The following is a 10,624-nucleotide window of genomic DNA, read 5'->3' as shown; positions in this document are numbered from 1 at the left end:
TATTGGAAGATTTATTGTGCAGTGTAGGAAGGGAAATCAAAAGGAATTCCAAAAGTTACAATTGTTCCTTTTATTGTGATAGGAACTTCGTGTATGTGGTATTCCTTTCTCCCACCATACTAAACATAGAATTGGACAGACATAGAAAGATGTTTTATGACAGATTCTACTAGCCGAACTGGGAAGACATAGAACTTGGTTTCTCGAGTAGTACACATCAAACTATTTATTCAGGAAAAAGAGAAGTGTGCTAGCCGAGATAGAGGCTCACACCTAGTCTCCATTATTGATATCGAGTAATCTCATGATGATATGTCAACTGATTCCACGACAGACATACTCACGATTGAACTCCTGAAAGGGGAAAAATCTTCTATTGTCTTGTCCTAAGGCTTTTATTTATTTATTTTAGGTTCGTGCCTTGCCCTATGGCCTGTTTACAGAAAAAGAATACTTCATTAGATAATAAAGTGGAGTATGCCTTTAACAATACCCAAGTTGATCATTATTTGATTATCTGCTTAAGGACAAGTAAATACAACTATGAGTTAGTCACAAGATACCCTCACCTAAGAAGATCCAATACAAGAGGTACTACAAGTGGCTCAACTTGTACAACCATTCAACGACCAATTATATCATCTTCGTAAAAACTATTCAAAATAATACAGACCCTTTGCTAGCCACAAATATAGCCATGGTGTCATTTGCTGAACCAACAATGTATATATCGGTTGTTAAGATAAAGATATCAGTACAACAAGTTTAGCAACCTAAAAATAAGGGAGTCGAGACCAAGCCAAGGATTGGGAAGCTGGAAAGAGTATCAACATTCAAAAGATTAAGTGCGTAAGTACACCAACCCATGGTAATCAAAGTCTACGAAACCTCACAAGGTCGAACATCTCGCGAAGGAGCTAGTCGACCAACACCTCTCCCATAAAAGCCTTGCTCCACCATGAAACGTTCATGCCAACATAGGGGAGCAATGTTATGGAGTCATACAAATCTCTACTGCTGATTTCTAGAGTCCAGGATCAAAAGAGGTATGTTCACCTAAGGTGTTGGATTGGAGGCTATAAATAAGGTGTTTCCATAATGAGAGACAGAATGGGAACTGACGTCACAATGATAGAAGCGCCAGATACAAAACATTTGAAGCACATAAAATCTCCAATGATGCTATGTTGGATGTTCTGGAGCCTGTAAAAGAAGAGTTTGAACCCATGGTTGTGGATACCTTAACATTAACATGATTAGATGTTTAACCTAGCTAGAGGGCATACATATAAGCTATTTCAGACCACCCTTCAGTAATCCTTGGGTGATGAAGATATTGGTTGAATGTGACAACATTAGTCTTGAATGTATGTTATAAAAATACTTGCCAACAAACCGATGATTAACTTCACAATATGGCTAAAAGGAAAAAAAATTAAATGAGCAAAAAAATTTCAGTGGCATTTTTATAATAGATTACTTGTCAGGCTGTGAATGCATATTGTAATTTAACATAAGGTACATTGATAGAAATGCCATTAGGTTTTATTACAAACATCTAAACTATTAATTCATTATTGCTGGTAAGCAATATTATACAATGCAGACACTAACATCTATCTATGCATGTGAAATGTGTGTAATAAACATAAATTTAGTTGGAAAAGGGAGAGAGCTGGACAAATAAGACACAACAAATCTAGTCGACTTGTTTTGTAGAACTATTCGAATACAATGAATAAACTTGCATCTAAGTTAAATGCATGAAGATTTGTGATGTCAAATTTAAATTGTCAAATATGAATTGGTTAGATATTACTTTAAGAACCACAATAAAATACTGTCCAAAATGCATATATTTGAACTTAAAAATATTGATTTAATGCTAGCTCAGTTTATTATGGATTTTCAAATAAATTTGTTTGGAGTAAAATTTTGGAGGGAAAACTACATAAAAATATAGTATGAATCTGATGTGCTCTTATTAACACCATGTTCACAGTTGATGTTTTTATAAAAAAAACCGATAGAGTACAGGGTTGTGCGCTACAACAGTCTAAATTGCACATAAATATGAAAAATTTCATCATAACGTAGTTCTTCATCGATCGTATTTTTCTGTCAAATTTGTCTTGATTCAAATTTAGTCTATAAATATAGGTATGTATAGTTGCTAATGAAAAATAATAGTAGATTGCTTGTCAAGTTCATATTAGAAGTGGAAAATGTCAAATCATTGCATTTAATTCCCCTTGCACAAAGCATTGTAGGTCATTAGGATGATCTCTATGGTAAAGTATGTTGTCTTTTTTAATACTCCAATTTATAAACAAATTATTAATATATTCTCTTTTGAAAATTATATATTAAATTAAATTTTTTTTTACTTAGTTAGAAGTCATCTGCAAAGGCGAATTCCTTAAAGATGTTCCAGTTTGCAATGACAACTTTCTTAAAGATTTTATTTATTTATTTATCTTTCTTTCACAAATCGCCTTTTGAAATGACAATTTTTCAAAGATAAATAGAAGTCGTCTTTTGGAATGACGACTTTCCAAAGCACATCGAAAAAAAAAATCATTAAGCAAGTCGTCTTTGCAAACTCGGGTTTCCTTAAGGAAGTCGCCTTTGCAAATGGCGACGTCTAACTAAGTCAATAAAATGGATAATTTGATATATAATTTTTCAAAAGGGAATATATTAGTAATTTAAAAAAAATAGATTACTAAAATAAAAAACCCAAAGTATGTTGCATATCTACTATCTAAATAACTCCAACCAATAAGCGTTTGTTGAATTTAAGTTAATGAATATATAACAATTCGAAACCGTCACGAGATATGATCCTATCCACGTTTTATTATTTCAATTATGTTAAATGTAATTAAAAGTGATTTCTAGTTAGTTAGAAATGTTAGAATACAGTTAGAAGTTAGTTAAGTTTGTTACAGAAGTACTCTGCAAACTGTCTGATATAAAATCTGTAATACGGAGAACATTCTCCAGATGCAGTTAATCAATCTCCATTTTTAGAATATTCTGTTTTTCTTCTCTCTTCTTCTCAATTTCAATTCCTCTCAATTATACAATCTGTTCTAACAATTGACATCAAGAGCTTGGGCTTTAAAACTAGGGAAACACGAGTGTAAGTGTGAATAAAAAAATTGGGAAACACAAGTGTGAGTGAAAGAAAGAAAGAAGACATAAATGAAGGAGGATTCCCATCGAATTTGTCAATCCTTGATGGGAAGAATTGGGAGATGTGGTTTCCATCAATGAGATTGTTGGTGAGAACGCAAGAAGTGTTTGAGATTGTTCAAAATGGCTATGAACAGGTTGGTGCGAATCCTACAGAAAGACAACATGGAACTTTTAATGATTGCAAGAAAATGGATTGCAAGGCATTGTTTTACATCTAAAAAAGTATGGATTCAAACAACAATGAGGATTTAGAAGGCATCTACATCAAAGGAGGCATGGGATATCTTGGTCAAGTATTATACAGGTGGGGAAAAGGCCAAGAAGAATCAAATGATATTGATAAGATGAAGGTGGAGGATTTGCAAGGCTCTCTTGAAGCTCATGAACTGAGAGTAAGAGAAAGATGTGCAGCAACCTCAAAATCTCAAGTGCAGACCCTATAGGCCCAAGTTAACAAGAAGACCAACCAAGGTGATGTGAAGCACAAGAAAGGAAAAGATAAATTCAAGTGGTACAAGAAACAAGACTTTGATGAAGAGATTGACGATTCTGATGAAGGGACTAGAAATTTAAGAAACTGATCATAGCATTTGGGCACATATTTCTAGATTTTTAGTTTGGTATTTTAAAAGCTCTTTATAGCTTAGAATAATATTTTTAGCTTGTTTCTAAACTTTGGGTCGAATTTGAATTATAATTATATTATTTGCATTTTGACTCTGGATATCGGATTCACGCATACGAGCAAGCGTTGAAAAGCTAAAAATCAGAGCTACAACTTTTGTTTTGGAATAAAAGCCCAATGCCGAACTTTACTGGGTCTACATTAAAGATTTCGTAATCCGAACTTTTGTAATAATTTTAAATAGCGGGTTAGTTGTTTTTTAAACCATAAACTCTAAAGCCCAATATCGAATACTATATATTGACAGATTTGTTTCTTTCCTATGAATGAAATATTATTATTCAGATTGCTACAAGAAGTAAATACTTTTTTATTTTAATTTCATGGAAGGTTAATTTTATAAGATTAATCCACGAGTTCAGAGTTTCATCAACACCTTGAGATTCAGGTTACATTGTCAATTTCGATTCATGATTATATCCTTGTTTATTTGATTATATTGATATTTTGATTTCTTAAATTGAATTTCAATAGGATCGATTAAATTTATTTGACAGAATTTGGTTTCGATTTCTAATTTAATTGAATTATAATTTTACGACGCTTGATCGTTAATTGTAATATTTTGATGATTGTGATGCTTAATCAAATCAAAGAAACCAAATTAACATAAGATTGATTACGCTTGTTCGATCAATTGTATTACCTTTATTTACATTTTATCAATTGTATTTGATTCGTGTGTGACCCGGTGTCAAATGACCCGTGTGTGACAGCGGATCACACACGGTTCACTTGTTTTTAAACCCTAATCAAGGTAATAACTGAAATCATTTTGCAAGGACTTCTGATATAATAATAATAATAATAATAATAATAATAATAATAATAATAATAATAATAATAATAATAATAATAATAATAATAATAATAAAATAATAATAATAATAATAATCAAAAAATTCAAAAAAGGGTCTAAACGAAGGAATTTGGGGCAAAAGTTTGGAGCAATCCGAGACAGTCGCCTGAAAATAGAGTTTTTATCGATTAATATTGTTATCAGAGAGTCCCCGACAGCGGTGCCAATTTGATCCGTTGTCGCACACGGGTCAAATACAATTAATAAAATATAAATAGAGGTAATAACTCGAATCGTTTCGCAAGGACTTCTGATATAATAATAATAACCGAATTGGAAGTTGAAATTAAAAAGGGTTTTTAGATTTTTGATTTAACAGATGAGCAAAACAATTAATCCACCTATTTGAGTTTCAGACCTATCACAAATTCTATCAATGAGTTTAATTTCTAATTTGTGATTCTATTCTTATTTGACTATGGAATTGATCAAACAATCATAATCAATCCTATGTGAATTTGGTTTCTTTGATTTGATTAAGCATCACAATCATCAAAATATTACAATTAACGATCAAATGTCGTAAAATTATAATTCAATTAAATTAAAAACCGAAACCAAATTCTGTCAAATAAATTTAATCGATCCTATTGAAATTCAATTTAAGCAATCAAAATATCAATATAATCAAATAAACAAGAATAGAATGATGAATCAAAATTGACAGTGTAACCTGAATCTCAAGGTGTTGATGAAACTCTAAACTCATGGATTAATCTTATAAAATTAGCCTTCCATGAAATTAAAATAAAAACTTTATTTCTTGTAGCAATTTGAATCCTAATTTTTCCGTCTTCAGAAAAGAAACAAAACTGCCAATATATAGTACTTGATATTGGGCTTTAGAGTTTAGGGTTTAAAAACAAGTGACCCGCTAGTTAAAATTATTACAAAAGTCCTGATTACGAAATCTGAAATTTAGGCCGAGTTAATTTCAGAATTGGTCTTTTCTTCCAACACAAAAGTTGTAGTTCGGATTTTTAGCTTTTCAACGTCTGCTCATATGCGTCAATCTGATATCCAGAGTTCAAGTTATGACCTACAGAGCGAGAAAGATTCAAAATACAAATAATAAAAAATTATAATTAAAATTCGACCCGAAGTTTAGAAAGAAGCTAAAAATATTAATCTAAGCTATAAAGAGCTTTTAAAATACCAAACTAAAAAGCTAGAAACATGTGCCCAAATGATATGATCAGTGTGCGACAGCGGATTAGAAACCAAAATAGAAGTGATAACAACAACAAGAATTCGAATGGCAAGAAGAAATTCAACAAGAAAGGAATCCAATGTTACAATTGTAAAAAATGGGGAATTTTGCAAATGAATGCAGATCCAAGAAAGTTCAAATAGAGGATGATGAAGCTCAAATGGCAGTTGAGGACTCAGAATCAGATGATGTGTAATTAATGGCTACCAAAAACGAAGAACATTCTTCGTCGCAGTTCTAGTTTCTCGATATTGGTTGTTCTAATCATATGACTGGACATAAGGAGTAGTTTGTGAGTCTTGATGAAAAAATAAAAAGGAAAATCAGATTTGCAGATAATAGCAAAGTAACTGTAGAAGGAGTAGGAAAGATGTTGATTTAAAGTAGAGATGTAAAGCAATCTTTCATATGTGATGTGCTATAAATGCCAAGAATGAAGAACAATCTACTAAGTCTTGGATAACTGCTTGAAAAGGGATATTAAATGAAGATGGAGCATGGACAAATAAAGATGTTTGATAATGCAAATAGGTTTGTATTGAAGGCACCACTGTCCAAAAATAGAACCTTCAAAACAACATTGTCAACCAGATATTCAAGAATGATGGAGGTTGAAGGATTGGATAAGATTTGGAATCCAAGGAAAGTTGATGTTTGTACCCCAATTGTTCAACCTCGTACGACTTGTAGAACTGCAATTCAAAGGAAAACAATCAACCGTGGAGCAAGAGCAAGAGTTGTTGTAGGAGATGTTGAGCAAAAGAACAAAGATGTTAATGTTATAGTCACTCCTGTTGTTGTGCCAAGTAGCAGGAGAAGGGTCCTTGCAGTTTCTACTCGCAGAAAGAAGGAAGTGATTGGGCGGGATGACAATAGTGATTATGGTAAGAGTGGGGTCCAAGGAAAGCCAGTGGATGTGGCTAAAACTCCTGTTGTAGGGCAAGAGCTGTTGGTCGTTCGGTTTGCAACAAAAATGATATCCCTGATGGAACTTCAGTGCATAAAGCAGCATATAGCACCAAGAGGTCCTCAAAGATGGGTTTAATCGAGACTAAGGACATGGGACTGACCAAGAATGATGATTTTTCTATGAATATTGTCCATGTTAGCGTGGGGCCTTTTTCTCAATCTGATGTGGACCTAGCACAGGCTTGCGGTGCATGCATAGTCGGATTCAATGTCAAGAGTCCGCCTATTTCTCTTAGCCAAGAAGCAACTCGTGCTAGTATCAAAGTAGTTGGGCAAGCAGAAGTACTGGATATCTTTGAAGTGAAAGGGAGCAAATCTAAAGGATCTGATGTGAAAATAGCTGGTTGTAAGGTTTTTGATGGTTTTGTAAACAGATCAGTAAAGCACATGAAACTGTGCTATAGGTGTGGTGTAGTAGGACATTTTTCCCAAGAATGCGCAAGACATCCAAGTGTTCATGGAAGGAGCAAACACATAGAAACAAGGTTTCATTTCCTAAGAGATCAAGTGATGAAAGGCAAGATAAAGCATTGCAGTACCAATGATCAAAAGGTTGTCATCCTAACAAAAAGCTTGAAGAGGGTGATGTTCCGAGATATGAGAAACAATCTTGGATTAACAACAATTGAATCACCTTGAATTAGATAACATGTTAAATGTAATTAAAAGTGATTTGCAGTTAGTTAGAAAAGTTAGAATACAATTAGAAGTTAGTTAAGTTTGTCATAGAAGTACTGTGCAAACTCTATGATATAAAATTTGTAATACGGAGAACATTCTCTAGATTTAGTTAATCAATCTCTGTTTTCAGAACATTATATTTTTCTTCTCTTTTTTTCACAATTTCAATTCCTCTCAATTATACAACATGTTCTAACAAATTATTGATAAGTGTATTATTTTATCAAATTAATGTTGAAACAAAACACTAAAATATGTAACAAAGAAAAATGAACCTATAGTCTTAAATGGTTAATGACACCTTTCATTTTTAGTGGCTTGATTGTGTTTGGAATTACCAATCTCATTAACCCCACCAATAACATCTAAAAAAATCATTAAGAGATAGATTTTTACTTTAGTCTAATTTGAATTTGGCCTTCATATACCTAGCTAAACTATATTTAACCAAGTACCAAATTTAAGAATTATATTAGTTACTAAAAGATCAGGACGAAATTTTCCATCAAGTATATTACAGAATTTAACAAAGTTGAACTTGTTAAGAGATATATCTGGGATGTCAAATGTTTCAACAATTGTAGTATCACCAAAAAAGAGCTTGAAACATTGGTCACATGACTTAAGCTTACAATTGTTTTCTTGAACTTGAAAATTATGAGCAACATAAGCACAACAAGAAAAAAAAGGCATTTGTGAGGGTCAAAAGCCCTCACAAAAGGCAAATAGCAGCCACAAAGGGGCTATTTGTGGCGGCCTTAGGCAGCCACAAACAAGCTGGTCACAAACTTTTGGGAAGGCTTTTGCAGCCACAAAGTTGTAAAACACGTTGGCATTTGTGAGGGCTTTTGCAGCCACAAAAGGCTGCCTTTGTGAGGGCCTTTGCAGCCACAAAAATCTGCATTTGTAAGGGCATAGGCCGCCACAAAGGACAGACTGATTTTAAAAAATTCAGCCTTTGTGAGGGCCCAGGCCACCACAAAATCCCTCCTTTGTGAGGGTTTAGGCCGCCACAAAGTACCTCCAGATTAAAAAATAAATATCTTGTGAGGGTTTAGGCCGCCACAAAATATTACGTATATTAAAAAATTAATTTTAATATTATATATAATAAATTAATATAAATATAAATTTAAAATTTAAATTAAAATTATAATTAAATTAAAATTATAATTAAATTAAAATTATAATTAAATTTAAAATATAATATCATTATAAATTAAATTTAATATATAATAAACTAATCTGAATATAATTAAAAATTTAAATTAAATTTAAAATAAAATATTTAAATTATAATTATAATTAAAGATTAATTTAAATTGCAAATAAAACAAAATTAAAATTAAATAAAATTTAAATTTAAATTTAAATTAAATATTAAAATTAAAATAAATATTATATATAAAAATATAATATTAATAAATAATTAAAGTAATTACCACAAAATCAAATAAAACATGCATTCCAAAATTAACAAATAATGTCTTACAAACCCAAAATTTATAAATAATGTCTTACAAACCCAAAATTAAACACACAATAATTAACTAAGACAACATAATTAATAATTCCTCTGATCAGCTCCACTCACACCATCACTATTTCCTGCCATGTTACCCGATGAAAGAAGTCCCTCAAAAGTATTATTAATTTTGTGTTGGAGGAGACATCGTGGTTTGAAATTGAATTTCATCTTCAATGGCACCACCACTAGTCGAATGAGGAGCCCTAGCTGGTTGAGGTTGATTTAAATCTGGTCTGATCAACCCAGCTGTTGGCATAGTTGGTCGGTATGCAGTTTGATGATCTGGTTGAGGTTGAGGAAGTTGATGTGAAGAGGACGAAACATACTGATAATTACGAAAATATTGTTGTTGTTGAAACATTGGCGGCTGCTGCTGTTGCTGGAAGGCAGAGTTCGGAGGATCCTGGTGTTGCTGTTGGAAATTTGGAGGCGGTTGCTGCTGTTGGGAGTATTGAGAGTAATTTTGTTACTGCTGGAATATGGTTGTTGATGCAAGTATTGAGACCGAGGCGGGAACTGCTGATGAAACACAGGAGGAAATGAAAATTGTTGTTGTTGAAATTGTTGTTGCTGCTGAAACTGCTGCTACTGCTCTTGAAACTTTTGTTTCTATTCCTCATTCAATTTATCAATTGCGGCTTGTATCAGTTGTTGTGTCTTTTCTTCTTGCTCACTTGCCCATTGCTTCTTTAACTGGTCATGATTATCTATCGACGGACGATGAGATCGATCCGTACTAGCATAAGAAGAAGACGTCTCAGTCTGAATATAGCCGGTTGGACCTTTCACAAAGGTTGATGATAAACTACCGGCACCCAGCACACACCCTCTGTACTTGCCACCACTGATGTGCATAAAACTTGCGGTCTCATATTGTTTCCGCTGCACTGGATCAGCTCGCTGAGCAGGAGGAAGAGTAGCTTGATGATCATCCCATTCTTTCATAGTTTGTTGAAGTTGTTCCTATATCAAAAATAAAAAAATAAAAAATAAAAATAGTTAATAATTAATATATAATAATTTATAGGTCTAATTAATATATAATAATTACCTGAATCATTTTTGATAATTCATCAGTATACTCATTTGTTTCAGGATTAACATGAAGATAGCGATGTATCTCAGCCTGAGTGACCTCCCTTCCAAGTTGCTTTTCCTAAAATATTAAATTAATGTCAAGTTTATAAGTTGGTGAAATGTGATGATTAATTGAATATAAATTAATAGATATATATTATAAATAATAATTAATTACCATATAATATTTAATTTCTCCAGCAGACATGGAACCTCCCTTATGAGTACTGGTACCCCTCTCATATCCTCTATTAATCTTTGCTTTTTCTCTCTTCTGTTTGTAAGCATCTGTGTTCCATTTCCTCCACAAAGCAGTCCAAACATTTTCACCAATCCAATTAGGCCGTTTTTCCTCGCCCTTATTACGTGCGTAAGCCAACATAGATGAGAGACACTTTGAAAAGCGATGGTCAA

The sequence above is a fragment of the Cicer arietinum genome, chromosome 1, assembly GCF_000331145.2.
Source record: "Cicer arietinum cultivar CDC Frontier isolate Library 1 chromosome 1, Cicar.CDCFrontier_v2.0, whole genome shotgun sequence".
Taxonomy (NCBI): Eukaryota; Viridiplantae; Streptophyta; class Magnoliopsida; order Fabales; family Fabaceae; genus Cicer; species Cicer arietinum.
The sequence above is the reverse complement of the archived record's forward strand: the minus strand, read 5'-3'. Positions refer to the sequence as shown.